The 16111-nt window shown below is 26.2% G+C and overlaps 1 long non-coding RNA gene across 1 annotated transcript; it reads right to left on the minus strand.

Annotated features, from left to right (window-relative positions):
• Positions 1 to 3779: 3779 nt before the first annotated feature.
• Positions 3780 to 12451, minus strand: LOC132946517 (uncharacterized). Its single transcript, XR_009664733.1, has 3 exons — positions 12330 to 12451; positions 7993 to 8143; positions 3780 to 3815 (listed from the first exon to the last, which is right to left on the minus strand). It is a non-coding gene; the product is annotated as an uncharacterized LOC132946517 (long non-coding RNA).
• Positions 12452 to 16111: the final 3660 nt, after the last annotated feature.

Consider the following 16111-nt stretch of genomic DNA (forward strand, 5'->3'; position numbering starts at 1 on the left):
TATGGTAATTTTAACGAATTGTTGTAAAGCTGTTTTCCAAAAGTAGATTGTTTAAAAATATTTGTATCTCCTTCACGGCCATAAGACCCTACATCCACAATTGTAAAACAATAATTAGCATCAACAACTGCCATTAGGACAATTGAAAAAAAACTTTTTGTAACAAAAATAATTTGAGCCACTATGTGGAGGAGAAACTATGCGTATATGCTTCCCATCGACTGCACAAATACAATTTGAGAAATTTAACTTCTGAGAAAAAAACTTTTGAAATTTCGATCCATTTAGAGATTGTCGGTGTGGGCATTTCAATGGGTTGTAAAACTTTCCATATTTGAATACATGTATTTTTTATTATTTGACTGATAGTAGTTCTACCCATTTTAAATTGATGCTGTAAAGATGAAAAACGAGATCCGGTAACTAAATAACTATAAAAAAAATGAAGTTATTTATTATAAATATATTATAATATTCTTAATATTCGTAAGTTAAATAAATTACAGCAAAATATTATAAAAAAGTAATTATTTTACTACTGGTAATAGGGTGGATTAAATACTTTTTTCGACAAAACATTGTGTACATTTCATTGTGTGTATAAAATATAATAATTAGGGCTGGGATTTAAATGCCCTAAAAATATCAAAAAAATGCCCTTTTATCAAATGCATTTAACATGTAAAATTGTGTAGGCACGTTTATAAATGTATTTTATGTATTTTCAATATTTTTCAACTGCTATTATATGAACTTATGAGGAACCTTGTTTAAAATATTCAAGCTTTTTGACCCAACGAATACAATTTTATTGACATTTATAGAAGGAAAAACTAAAAAAATTGAAAATTGAAAATGTCCATAAATAACATGAAAAGAGTCAAAAATTAATATTTTGAACATTTTATCATGTATAGGAAATGATAAAATATACATTTTATGAAAATTTCAAATACCTAAGATTAATATTTTTTGATCAACAACAAAATGAGTGCATTGGTTCTTTTTAAATGTATTTATTCTTATAGTTAATAATGTACTAGATACGAATAAATTGTAAGTAATGTAAAAAAAATTTTATTCGAGTTATTTTTCGGAGATTTTTTTAATTGGAAAAATTATATTGAATTTTAAAATAAAAGTAAGCACATACGATATACATATTTAAAAAAATAAATTTACAGTATAGTGTATAGTATATTATAGTTTATACTATACAGTATACCCACATTTTTAAATTTGTCACGCTGGCTCCAAATATAATATCTCAGTTCAGTGTATTTTACTGTTATTAAGTTATTTAACTGAATTTTTATTTTTTTTAACAGTACTATAAGCAACGTAATCTCAAACGAAAGCATTATTGATAACCTGCATGATAATATCGATAGTGAAACAGTCGAATCTGATCCTCTGGAAAATGAGGTATTATCCAAGTCAAAAACAACAATTCAACCTCGTAAACAAAAAAATGACTGATTTTCAAAAAAGTGTGGTTGAAATTTTATCTAAAAGAACAATTAGCAACGAAAACGAAGATTTGGATGAAGATAAATTATTTTTACTATCCCTTCTTCCAACATTAAAAAAATGCCAAGTGATAAAAAATTTGATTTTAAAATTCAAATAATGCAAATGCTAAAAAACATTAATTTTCAAACTAATCGGAATTTACCTTCAACTAATAATGTAATGAACCAGTATCCATATCCTGTTCAAACCAATGTCTCTAATAACTACAACCAAAGTACTTTCCAAAACCAGATGCCTATTCAACACCAAACACCATACATATCCAACACCGTCCCGAATATACATCAAAACATAACTACAAATTCTTCCAATCATAATAATTATTCTAACTTATTTTTTCCTAGTCCACCAGATGCTTCAAATCAATCAGCTTGTTACATTGATGTTGACTACTAAAAAATGAATTATAAATGTTTTTTTATTCATATTATAAAATAATAAATAATTAAATAAAATGTTGTTTTTTATCGTCATAGAATTTTAAAAATGATGTGTTATTTTGTGTGTGTGTGTACACGATAAGTAGTCAAAATAATTCTTCAATTTTAGATTCTGAGCGAAGCGATGAATGTATTGATTTTACAATGATGTGTGTTTTTTTTTTTATTTTTGTGTCTGTCATCACCTTTTAGGACAGTAAAAGTGCTTGGATTTTCTTCAATAGTAACTTTTCTGATAGGAAAGTGAATCTAGTTGGTACTTTGGGGGGTCAAAAGTAAAAATTTCCCAGTAGTTTTCACAAGCGACGTGAAAAACAAAAGAAAAATTAAGGAAAAACGGGAATTTTTACGCAAAATCTGTTTTCGAGACAATCGATTTTGGTTTTTGGTATAACTCTAAAACAAATGACCGTAGGGACATGAAATTTTGACTGAATGATTATATTAGCATTTTCTATACACCATAAAATTTACAAAATATTTTGACTCTTTTTGAGGTGTTTACGACCATTGTCAGTTTTCAATTTTTTTAGTTTTTTTTTCTATAAATATCAATAAAATTTTATCTGTTGAGTAAAAAAGCTTGAGAATTTAATAAAAGGCTCCTAGGTTATTGTTTCAAAGGCAGATGAAAAAAATTAAAAATCCTTTGACACAGTTTTTATTTATAAGCATTTAAAGTTCAAATTTTGACAAAATACGGAAAAATCACGAAAAATAGCAAATTATTTTGAGTTGAGAATTCATAAAAATTTTTCTTTTTAAATCTAAGATTTGAAAATGTAATATAAGATTACTCATAAGTTTGTCCACCTTTATCAAAAAAAAAATGTCTATAAGAAACTTAAATTAAATTTTTAGGAGCGTCTGAAATTTATATTCTTACAACATTTGATATTTACTCGATTTCTCATGTAACAATTTTCTTATTTTATTGTCATTAAAAAACGAATGACTGTAGATACTTGAAATTTCACTGAATGTTTATATTAGCATTTTCTATACACCATAACATTTTGAAAATATTTTTACTCTTTTTGAGCTGTTTACGGATTTTGTCAGTTTTCAATTTTTTTAGTTTTTTTTTCTATAAATAACAATAAATTTTTATTTGTTGGGTAAAAAAGCGTGAAAATTTAATATAAAGCTCCTGATATATCGTTCTAATAGCAGTTGAAAAATATTACAAATACATAGGCACAATTTTTTTTTATAAACATTTAAAGTTCAAATGTTGACAACATTTATCAAATTTATAATTTATTAATTACTTTGTAGTTAAAAATGTATAAAATGTTTAACTTTTATGGCTAATGATTGAAAATTTAAAACAAGGCTCCACGTAAATAGGTTATATATAAATTACTTTATTCACAATAATATCATCAAATATACTTGGTAAAATCATAGGCTGACTGACCGTTTTCGCTCAGAATCGTTTTTCTTATACAATGATATTATATCAATGAATTCAAATTTAACACCATCCATTAAAGTGACCCACTTGTAACCTACTGTACAGCGGAGCGACATCCACTTATCCACCTTTTTTTACATGACTTACAATTTATTCGTATCTAGTACATTATTAATTATAAAAATAAATACATTTAAAAAGAACCAATGCATTTTAATCCTAGCCCTAATATTAACATATTATTGTGTGATTTCTAATTATAATACGGTATTACCTTCTACGTTCAATAGTTTTATCCAGAAACCCAAGCATTTCAAAATAAACATATTTTTTTTTCTTCGTAGCAGCTGAACCGGAAGGAAGTTCTTTTTTTTCTTTTTTATAGTAGTCTTTAACATTCTTCCACTTTTTTTGTAAATCATCAACTATATAAACAATAATATTATAATATATTACTGTAACATGTACCTATGTTGTAACCACAAAACTTTTGACGTTTTTAATGCATTTTCAAATACAATTTTTAGATTCTGAGCGGAGCGATAAATGTATTGATTTTACAATGATATATGTGTTTCTTTTTTGCGTCTGTAATCACCGTTTTGACACATAAATAAAAAAATATTTTCAAACAATCTACTTTTGGAAAACAGCTTTACAACAATTCGTTAAAATTACCATCTTCGACTAACCTACCAAATAATGATGGCCGCGAATAAATCCCGCGGAATAATCGCGTCGTGTAGCGGTATTTTTTTTCCGTGCGGAATTTCCACTGTAATGTGTCCAGGAGTATTTAAATATATGATTTTCGATATCCGCAGGGATTTCCGCTCCTCGGCGGATACCAAAATAAATCCTAACACGTTATTTTGGGTTATCCATGTCATATTTGTAGCGGAAATTCTTAGCGGAATCAGTATTTGGTAGGTTAGTCGAAGATGGTAATTTTAACGAATTGTTGTAAAGCTGTTTTCCAAAAGTAGATTGTTTAAAAATATTTGTATCTCCTTCACGGCCATAAGACCCTACATCCACAATTGTAAAACAATAATTAGCATCAACAACTGCCATTAGGACAATTGAAAAAAAACTTTTTGTAACAAAAATAATTTGAGCCACTATGTGGAGGAGAAACTATGCGTATATGCTTCCCATCGACTGCACAAATACAATTTGAGAAATTTAACTTCTGAGAAAAAAACTTTTGAAATTTCGATCCATTTAGAGATTGTCGGTGTGGGCATTTCAATGGGTTGTAAAACTTTCCATATTTGAATACATGTATTTTTTATTATTTGACTGATAGTAGTTCTACCCATTTTAAATTGATGCTGTAAAGATGAAAAACGAGATCCGGTAACTAAATAACTATAAAAAAAATGAAGTTATTTATTATAAATATATTATAATATTCTTAATATTCGTAAGTTAAATAAATTACAGCAAAATATTATAAAAAAGTAATTATTTTACTACTGGTAATAGGGTGGATTAAATACTTTTTTCGACAAAACATTGTGTACATTTCATTGTGTGTATAAAATATAATAATTAGGGCTGGGATTTAAATGCCCTAAAAATATCAAAAAAATGCCCTTTTATCAAATGCATTTAACATGTAAAATTGTGTAGGCACGTTTATAAATGTATTTTATGTATTTTCAATATTTTTCAACTGCTATTATATGAACTTATGAGGAACCTTGTTTAAAATATTCAAGCTTTTTGACCCAACGAATACAATTTTATTGACATTTATAGAAGGAAAAACTAAAAAAATTGAAAATTGAAAATGTCCATAAATAACATGAAAAGAGTCAAAAATTAATATTTTGAACATTTTATCATGTATAGGAAATGATAAAATATACATTTTATGAAAATTTCAAATACCTAAGATTAATATTTTTTGATCAACAACAAAATGAGTGCATTGGTTCTTTTTAAATGTATTTATTCTTATAGTTAATAATGTACTAGATACGAATAAATTGTAAGTAATGTAAAAAAAATTTTATTCGAGTTATTTTTCGGAGATTTTTTTAATTGGAAATATTATATTGAATTTTAAAATAAAAGTAAGCACATACGATATACATATTTAAAAAATAAATTTACAGTATAGTGTATAGTATATTATAGTTTATACTATACAGTATACCCACATTTTTAAATTTGTCACGCTGGCTCCAAATATAATATCTCAGTTCAGTGTATTTTACTGTTATTAAGTTATTTAACTGAATTTTTATTTTTTTTAACAGTACTATAAGCAACGTAATCTCAAACGAAAGCATTATTGATAACCTGCATGATAATATCGATAATGAAACAGTCGAATCTGATCCTCTGGAAAATGAGGTATTATCCAAGTCAAAAACAACAATTCAACCTCGTAAACAAAAAATGACTGATTTTCAAAAAAGTGTGGTTGAAATTTTATCTAAAAGAACAATTAGCAACGAAAACGAAGATTTGGATGAAGATAAATTATTTTTACTATCCCTTCTTCCAACATTAAAAAAATGCCAAGTGATAAAAAATTTGATTTTAAAATTCAAATAATGCAAATGCTAAAAAACATTAATTTTCAAACTAATCGGAATTTACCTTCAACTAATAATGTAATGAACCAGTATCCATATCCTGTTCAAACCAATGTCTCTAATAACTACAACCAAAGTACTTTCCAAAACCAGATGCCTATTCAACACCAAACACCATACATATCCAACACCGTCCCGAATATACATCAAAACATAACTACAAATTCTTCCAATCATAATAATTATTCTAACTTATTTTTTCCTAGTCCACCAGATGCTTCAAATCAATCAGCTTGTTACATTGATGTTGACTACTAAAAAATGAATTATAAATGTTTTTTTATTCATATTATAAAATAATAAATAATTAAATAAAATGTTGTTTTTTATCGTCATAGAATTTTAAAAATGATGTGTTATTTTGTGTGTGTGTGTACACGATAAGTAGTCAAAATAATTCTTCAATTTTAGATTCTGAGCGAAGCGATGAATGTATTGATTTTACAATGATGTGTGTTTTTTTTTTTATTTTTGTGTCTGTCATCACCTTTTAGGACAGTAAAAGTGCTTGGATTTTCTTCAATAGTAACTTTTCTGATAGGAAAGTGAATCTAGTTGGTACTTTGGGGGGTCAAAAGTAAAAATTTCCCAGTAGTTTTCACAAGCGACGTGAAAAACAAAAGAAAAATTAAGGAAAAACGGGAATTTTTACGCAAAATCTGTTTTCGAGACAATCGATTTTGGTTTTTGGTATAACTCTAAAACAAATGACCGTAGGGACATGAAATTTTGACTGAATGATTATATTAGCATTTTCTATACACCATAAAATTTACAAAATATTTTGACTCTTTTTGAGCTGTTTACGACCATTGTCAGTTTTCAATTTTTTTAGTTTTTTTTTCTATAAATATCAATAAAATTTTATCTGTTGAGTAAAAAAGCTTGAGAATTTAATAAAAGGCTCCTAGGTTATTGTTTCAAAGGCAGATGAAAAAAATTAAAAATCCTTAGTCACAGTTTTTATTTATAAGCATTTAAAGTTAAAATTTTGACAAAATACGGAAAAATCACGAAAAATAGCAAATTATTTTGAGTTGAGAATTCATAAAAATTTTTCTTTTTAAATCTAAGATTTGAAAATGTAATATAAGATTACTCATAAGTTTGTCCACCTTTATCAAAAAAAAAATGTCTATAAGAAACTTAAATTAAATTTTTAGGAGCGTCTGAAATTTATATTTTTACAACATTTGATATTTACTCGATTTCTCATGTAACAATTTTCTTATTTTATTGTCATTAAAAAACGAATGACTGTAGATACTTGAAATTTCACTGAATGTTTATATTAGCATTTTCTATACACCATAACATTTTGAAAATATTTTTACTCTTTTTGAGCTGTTTACGGATTTTGTCAGTTTTCAATTTTTTTAGTTTTTTTTTCTATAAATAACAATAAATTTTTATTTGTTGGGTAAAAAAGCGTGAAAATTTAATATAAAGCTCCTGATATATCGTTCTAATAGCAGTTGAAAAATATTACAAATACATAGGCACAATTTTTTTTTATAAACATTTAAAGTTCAAATGTTGACAACATTTATCAAATTTATAATTTATTAATTACTTTGTAGTTAAAAATGTATAAAATGTTTAACTTTTATGGCTAATGATTGAAAATTTAAAACAAGGCTCCACGTAAATAGGTTATATATAAATTACTTTATTCACAATAATATCATCAAATATACTTGGTAAAATCATAGGCTGACTGACCGTTTTCGCTCAGAATCGTTTTTCTTATACAATGATATTATATCAATGAATTCAAATTTAACATCATCCATTAAAGTGACCCACTTGTAACCTACTGTACAGCAGAGCGACATCCACTTATCCACCTTTTTTTACATGACTTACAATTTATTCGTATCTAGTACATTATTAATTATAAAAATAAATACATTTGAAAAGAACCAATGCATTTTAATCCTAGCCCTAATATTAACATATTATTGTGTGATTTCTAATTATAATACGGTATTACCTTCTACGTTCAATAGTTTTATCCAGAAACCCAAGCATTTCAAAATAAACATATTTTTTTTTCTTCGTAGCAGCTGAACCGGAAGGAAGTTCTTTTTTTTCTTTTTTATAGTAGTCTTTAACATTCTTCCACTTTTTTTGTAAATCATCAACTATATAAACAATAATATTATAATATATTACTGTAACATGTACCTATGTTGTAACCACAAAACTTTTGACGTTTTTAATGCATTTTCAAATACAATTTTTAGATTCTGAGCGGAGCGATAAATGTATTGATTTTACAATGATATATGTGTTTCTTTTTTGCGTCTGTAATCACCGTTTTGACACATAAATAAAAAAATATTTTCAAACAATCTACTTTTGGAAAACAGCTTTACAACAATTCGTTAAAATTACCATCTTCGACTAACCTACCAAATAATGATGGCCGCGAATAAATCCCGCGGAATAATCGCGTCGTGTAGCGGTATTTTTTTTCCGTGCGGAATTTCCACTGTAATGTGTCCAGGAGTATTTAAATATATGATTTTCGATATCCGCAGGGATTTCCGCTCCTCGGCGGATACCAAAATAAATCCTAACACGTTATTTTGGGTTATCCATGTCATATTTGTAGCGGAAATTCTTAGCGGAATCAGTATTTGGTAGGTTAGTCGAAGATGGTAATTTTAACGAATTGTTGTAAAGCTGTTTTCCAAAAGTAGATTGTTTAAAAATATTTGTATCTCCTTCACGGCCATAAGACCCTACATCCACAATTGTAAAACAATAATTAGCATCAACAACTGCCATTAGGACAATTGAAAAAAAACTTTTTGTAACAAAAATAATTTGAGCCACTATGTGGAGGAGAAACTATGCGTATATGCTTCCCATCGACTGCACAAATACAATTTGAGAAATTTAACTTCTGAGAAAAAAACTTTTGAAATTTCGATCCATTTAGAGATTGTCGGTGTGGGCATTTCAATGGGTTGTAAAACTTTCCATATTTGAATACATGTATTTTTTATTATTTGACTGATAGTAGTTCTACCCATTTTAAATTGATGCTGTAAAGATGAAAAACGAGATCCGGTAACTAAATAACTATAAAAAAAATGAAGTTATTTATTATAAATATATTATAATATTCTTAATATTCGTAAGTTAAATAAATTACAGCAAAATATTATAAAAAAGTAATTATTTTACTACTGGTAATAGGGTGGATTAAATACTTTTTTCGACAAAACATTGTGTACATTTCATTGTGTGTATAAAATATAATAATTAGGGCTGGGATTTAAATGCCCTAAAAATATCAAAAAAATGCCCTTTTATCAAATGCATTTAACATGTAAAATTGTGTAGGCACGTTTATAAATGTATTTTATGTATTTTCAATATTTTTCAACTGCTATTATATGAACTTATGAGGAACCTTGTTTAAAATATTCAAGCTTTTTGACCCAACGAATACAATTTTATTGACATTTATAGAAGGAAAAACTAAAAAAATTGAAAATTGAAAATGTCCATAAATAACATGAAAAGAGTCAAAAATTAATATTTTGAACATTTTATCATGTATAGGAAATGATAAAATATACATTTTATGAAAATTTCAAATACCTAAGATTAATATTTTTTGATCAACAACAAAATGAGTGCATTGGTTCTTTTTAAATGTATTTATTCTTATAGTTAATAATGTACTAGATACGAATAAATTGTAAGTAATGTAAAAAAAATTTTATTCGAGTTATTTTTCGGAGATTTTTTTAATTGGAAATATTATATTGAATTTTAAAATAAAAGTAAGCACATACGATATACATATTTAAAAAATAAATTTACAGTATAGTGTATAGTATATTATAGTTTATACTATACAGTATACCCACATTTTTAAATTTGTCACGCTGGCTCCAAATATAATATCTCAGTTCAGTGTATTTTACTGTTATTAAGTTATTTAACTGAATTTTTATTTTTTTTAACAGTACTATAAGCAACGTAATCTCAAACGAAAGCATTATTGATAACCTGCATGATAATATCGATAATGAAACAGTCGAATCTGATCCTCTGGAAAATGAGGTATTATCCAAGTCAAAAACAACAATTCAACCTCGTAAACAAAAAATGACTGATTTTCAAAAAAGTGTGGTTGAAATTTTATCTAAAAGAACAATTAGCAACGAAAACGAAGATTTGGATGAAGATAAATTATTTTTACTATCCCTTCTTCCAACATTAAAAAAATGCCAAGTGATAAAAAATTTGATTTTAAAATTCAAATAATGCAAATGCTAAAAAACATTAATTTTCAAACTAATCGGAATTTACCTTCAACTAATAATGTAATGAACCAGTATCCATATCCTGTTCAAACCAATGTCTCTAATAACTACAACCAAAGTACTTTCCAAAACCAGATGCCTATTCAACACCAAACACCATACATATCCAACACCGTCCCGAATATACATCAAAACATAACTACAAATTCTTCCAATCATAATAATTATTCTAACTTATTTTTTCCTAGTCCACCAGATGCTTCAAATCAATCAGCTTGTTACATTGATGTTGACTACTAAAAAATGAATTATAAATGTTTTTTTATTCATATTATAAAATAATAAATAATTAAATAAAATGTTGTTTTTTATCGTCATAGAATTTTAAAAATGATGTGTTATTTTGTGTGTGTGTGTACACGATAAGTAGTCAAAATAATTCTTCAATTTTAGATTCTGAGCGAAGCGATGAATGTATTGATTTTACAATGATGTGTGTTTTTTTTTTTATTTTTGTGTCTGTCATCACCTTTTAGGACAGTAAAAGTGCTTGGATTTTCTTCAATAGTAACTTTTCTGATAGGAAAGTGAATCTAGTTGGTACTTTGGGGGGTCAAAAGTAAAAATTTCCCAGTAGTTTTCACAAGCGACGTGAAAAACAAAAGAAAAATTAAGGAAAAACGGGAATTTTTACGCAAAATCTGTTTTCGAGACAATCGATTTTGGTTTTTGGTATAACTCTAAAACAAATGACCGTAGGGACATGAAATTTTGACTGAATGATTATATTAGCATTTTCTATACACCATAAAATTTACAAAATATTTTGACTCTTTTTGAGCTGTTTACGACCATTGTCAGTTTTCAATTTTTTTTAGTTTTTTTTTCTATAAATATCAATAAAATTTTATCTGTTGAGTAAAAAAGCTTGAGAATTTAATAAAAGGCTCCTAGGTTATTGTTTCAAAGGCAGATGAAAAAAATTAAAAATCCTTTGACACAGTTTTTATTTATAAGCATTTAAAGTTCAAATTTTGACAAAATACGGAAAAATCACGAAAAATAGCAAATTATTTTGAGTTGAGAATTCATAAAAATTTTTCTTTTTAAATCTAAGATTTGAAAATGTAATATAAGATTACTCATAAGTTTGTCCACCTTTATCAAAAAAAAAAATGTCTATAAGAAACTTAAATTAAATTTTTAGGAGCGTCTGAAATTTATATTCTTACAACATTTGATATTTACTCGATTTCTCATGTAACAATTTTCTTATTTTATTGTCATTAAAAAACGAATGACTGTAGATACTTGAAATTTCACTGAATGTTTATATTAGCATTTTCTATACACCATAACATTTTGAAAATATTTTTACTCTTTTTGAGCTGTTTACGGATTTTGTCAGTTTTCAATTTTTTTAGTTTTTTTTTCTATAAATAACAATAAATTTTTATTTGTTGGGTAAAAAAGCGTGAAAATTTAATATAAAGCTCCTGATATATCGTTCTAATAGCAGTTGAAAAATATTAAAAATACATAGGCACAATTTTTTTTTATAAGCATTTAAAGTTCAAATGTTGACAACTTTTATCAAATTTATAATTTATTAATTATTTTGTGGTTAAAAATTTATAAATTTATACATTTTTAACTTTTATGGCTAAGGATTGAAAATTTAAAACAAGGCTCCACGTAAATAGGTTATATATAAATTACATTATTCACAATAATATCATCAAATATACATGGTAAAATCATAGGCTGACTGACCGTTTTCGCTCAGAATCGTTTTTCTTATACAATGATATTATATCAATGAATTCAAATTTAACACCATCCATTGAAGTGACCCACTTGTAACCTACTGTACAGCAGAGCGACATCCACTTATCCACCTTTTTTTACATGACTTACAATTTATTCGTATCTAGTACATTATTAATTATAAAAATAAATACATTTAAAAAGAACCAATGCATTTTAATCCTAGCCCTAATATTAACATATTATTGTGTGATTTCTAATTATAATACGGTATTACCTTCTACGTTCAATAGTTTTATCCAGAAACCCAAGCATTTCAAAATAAACATATTTTTTTTTCTTCGTAGCAGCTGAACCGGAAGGAAGTTCTTTTTTTTCTTTTTTATAGTAGTCTTTAACATTCTTCCACTTTTTTTGTAAATCATCAACTATATAAACAATAATATTATAATATATTACTGTAACATGTACCTATGTTGTAACCACAAAACTTTTGACGTTTTTAATGCATTTTCAAATACAATTTTTAGATTCTGAGCGGAGCGATAAATGTATTGATTTTACAATGATATATGTGTTTCTTTTTTGCGTCTGTAATCACCGTTTGGACACAAAAATAAAAAAATATTTTTAAACAATCTACTTTTGGAAAACAGCTTTACAACAATTCGTTAAAATTACCATCTTCGACTAACCTACCAAATAATGATGGCCGCGAATAAATCCCGCGGAATAATCGCGTCGTGTAGCGGTATTTTTTTTCCGTGCGGAAATTCCACTGTAATGTGTCCAGGAGTATTTAAATATATGATTTTCGATATCCGCAGGGATTTCCGCTCCTCGGCGGATACCAAAATAAATCCTAACACGTTATTTTGGGTTATCCATGTCATATTTGTAGCGGAAATTCTTAGCGGAATCAGTATTTGGTAGGTTAGTCGAAGATGGTAATTTTAACGAATTGTTGTAAAGCTGTTTTCCAAAAGTAGATTGTTTAAAAATATTTGTATCTCCTTCACGGCCATAAGACCCTACATCCACAATTGTAAAACAATAATTAGCATCAACAACTGCCATTAGGACAATAAATTGAAAAAAACTTTTTGTAACAAAAATAATTTGAGCCACTATGTTGAGGAGAAACTATGCGTATATGCTTCCCATCGACTGCACAAATACAATTTGAGAAATTTAACTTCTGAGAAAAAAACTTTTGAAATTTCGATCCATTTAGAGATTGTCGGTGTGGGCATTTCAATGGGTTGTAAAACTTTCCATATTTGAATACATGTATTTTTTATTATTTGACTGATAGTAGTTATACCCATTTTAAATTGATGCTGTAAAGATGAAAAACGAGATCCGGTAACTAAATAACTATAAAAAAAATGAAGTTATTTATTATAAATATATTATAATATTCTTAATATTCGTAAGTTAAATAAATTACAGCAAAATATTATAAAAAAGTAATTATTTTACTACTGGTAATAGGGTGGATTAAATACTTTTTTCGACAAAACATTGTGTACATTTCATTGTGTGTATAAAATTTTTGACCCAACGAATACAATTTTATTGACATTTATAGAAGGAAAAACTAAAAAAATTGAAAATTGAAAATGTCCATAAATAACATGAAAAGAGTCAAAAATTAATATTTTGAACATTTTATCATGTATAGGAAATGATAAAATATACATTTTATGAAAATTTCAAATACCTAAGATTAATATTTTTTGATTAACAACAAAATGAGTGCATTGGTTCTTTTTAAATGTATTTATTTTTATAGTTAATAATGTACTAGATACGAATAAATTGTAAGTAATGTAAAAAACATTTTATTCGAGTTATTTTTCGGAGATTTTTTTAATTGGAAATATTATATTGAATTTTAAAATAAAAGTAAGCACATACGATATACATATTTAAAAAATAAATTTACAGTATAGTGTATAGTATATTATAGTTTATACTATACAGTATACCCACATTTTTAAATTTGTCACGCTGGCTCCAAATATTATATCTCAGTTCAGTGTATTTTACTGTTATTAAGTTATTTAACTGAATTTTTATTTTTTTTAACAGTACTATAAGCAACGTAATCTCAAACGAAAGCATTATTGATAATCTGCATGATAATATCGATAATGAAACAGTCGAATCTGATCCTCTGGAAAATGAGGTATTATCCAAGTCAAAAACAACAATTCAACCTCGTAAACAAAAAATGACTGATTTTTAAAAAAGTGTGGTTGAAATTTTATCTAAAAGAACAATTAGCAACGAAAACGAAGATTTGGATGAAGATAAATTATTTTTACTATCCCTTCTTCCAACATTAAAAAAAATGCCAAGTGATAAAAAATTTGATTTTAAAATTCAAATAATGCAAATGCTAAAAAACATTAATTTTCAAACTAATCGGAATTTACCTTCAACTAATAATGTAATGAACCAGTATCCATATCCTGTTCAAACCAATGTCTCTAATAACTACAACCAAAGTACTTTCCAAAACCAGATGCCTATTCAACACCAAACACCATACATATCCAACATCGTCCCGAATATACATCAAAACATAACTACAAATTCTTCCAATCATAATAATTATTCTAACTTATTTTCTCCTATTCCACCAGATGCTTCAAATCAATCAGCTTGTTATATTGATGTTGACTACTAAAAAATGAATTATAAATATTTTTTATTCATATTATGTGTACACGATAAGTAGTCAAAATAATTCTTCAATTTTAGATTCTGAGCGAAGCGATGAATGTATTGATTTTACAATGATATGTGTTTTTTTTTTAGTTTTTCTTTTTATTTTTGTGTCTGTCATCACCTTTTAGGACAGTAAAAGTGCTTGGATTTTCTTCAATAGTAACTTTTCTGATAGGAAAGTGAATCTAGTTGGTACTTTGGGGGGTCAAAAGAAAAATAAAAAATCCTTAGTCACAGTTTTTATTTATAAGCATTTAAAGTTCAAATTTTGACAAAATACGGAAAAATCACGAAAAATAGCAAATTATTTTGAGTTGAGAATTCATAAAAATCTTTCTTTTTTAATCTAAGATTTGAAAATGTAATATAAGATTACTCATAAGTTTGTCCACCTTTATCAAAAAAAAAATGTCTAGAAGAAACTTAAATTAAATTTTTAGGAGCGTCTGAAATTTATATTTTTACAACATTTGACATTTACTCGATTTCTCATGTAACAATTTTCTTATTTTATTGTAATTAAAAAACGAATGACTATAGATACTTGAAAATCTCACTGAATGTTTATATTAGCATTTTCTATACACCATAACATTTTGAAAATATTTTGACTCTTTTTGAGCTGTTTACGGATTTTGTCAGTTTTCAATTTTTTTAGTTTTTTTTTCTATAAATATCAATAAATTTTTATTTGTTGGGTAAAAAAGCGTGAAAATTTAATATAAAGCTCCTGATATATCGTTCTAATAGCAGTTGAAAAATATTACAAATACATAGGCACAATTTTTTTTTATAAACATTTAAAGTTCAAATGTTGACAACATTTATCAAATTTATAATTTATTAATTACTTTGTAGTTAAAAATGTATAAAATGTTTAACTTTTATGGCTAATGATTGAAAATTTAAAACAAGGCTCCACGTAAATAGGTTATATATAAATTACTTTATTCACAATAATATCATCAAATATACTTGGTAAAATCATAAGCTGACTGACCGTTTTCGCTCAGAATCGTTTTTCTTATACAATGATATTATATCATTGAATTCAAATTTAACACCATCCATTACAGTGACCCACTTGTAACCTACTGTACAGCAGAGCGACATCCACTTACCCACCTTTTTTAACTTCGATATTACAAGAGAGTAAAAATTAAAAATTGTGAGTAGTTTTCAAAATTGTCTGGAAAAACAAAAAAAAAATTAAAGAAAAATGGGAATATTTTGGTTTTTTTTCTAGTTATGTTCATAAAATTTTATTTGGTAAGTTGAAAAGCATTTAAATTTTGAATTTTGACAAAGTACGTAAAAATCACG

This window comes from Metopolophium dirhodum, chromosome 6, assembly GCF_019925205.1.
Source record: "Metopolophium dirhodum isolate CAU chromosome 6, ASM1992520v1, whole genome shotgun sequence".
Classification (NCBI taxonomy): domain Eukaryota; kingdom Metazoa; phylum Arthropoda; class Insecta; order Hemiptera; family Aphididae; genus Metopolophium; species Metopolophium dirhodum.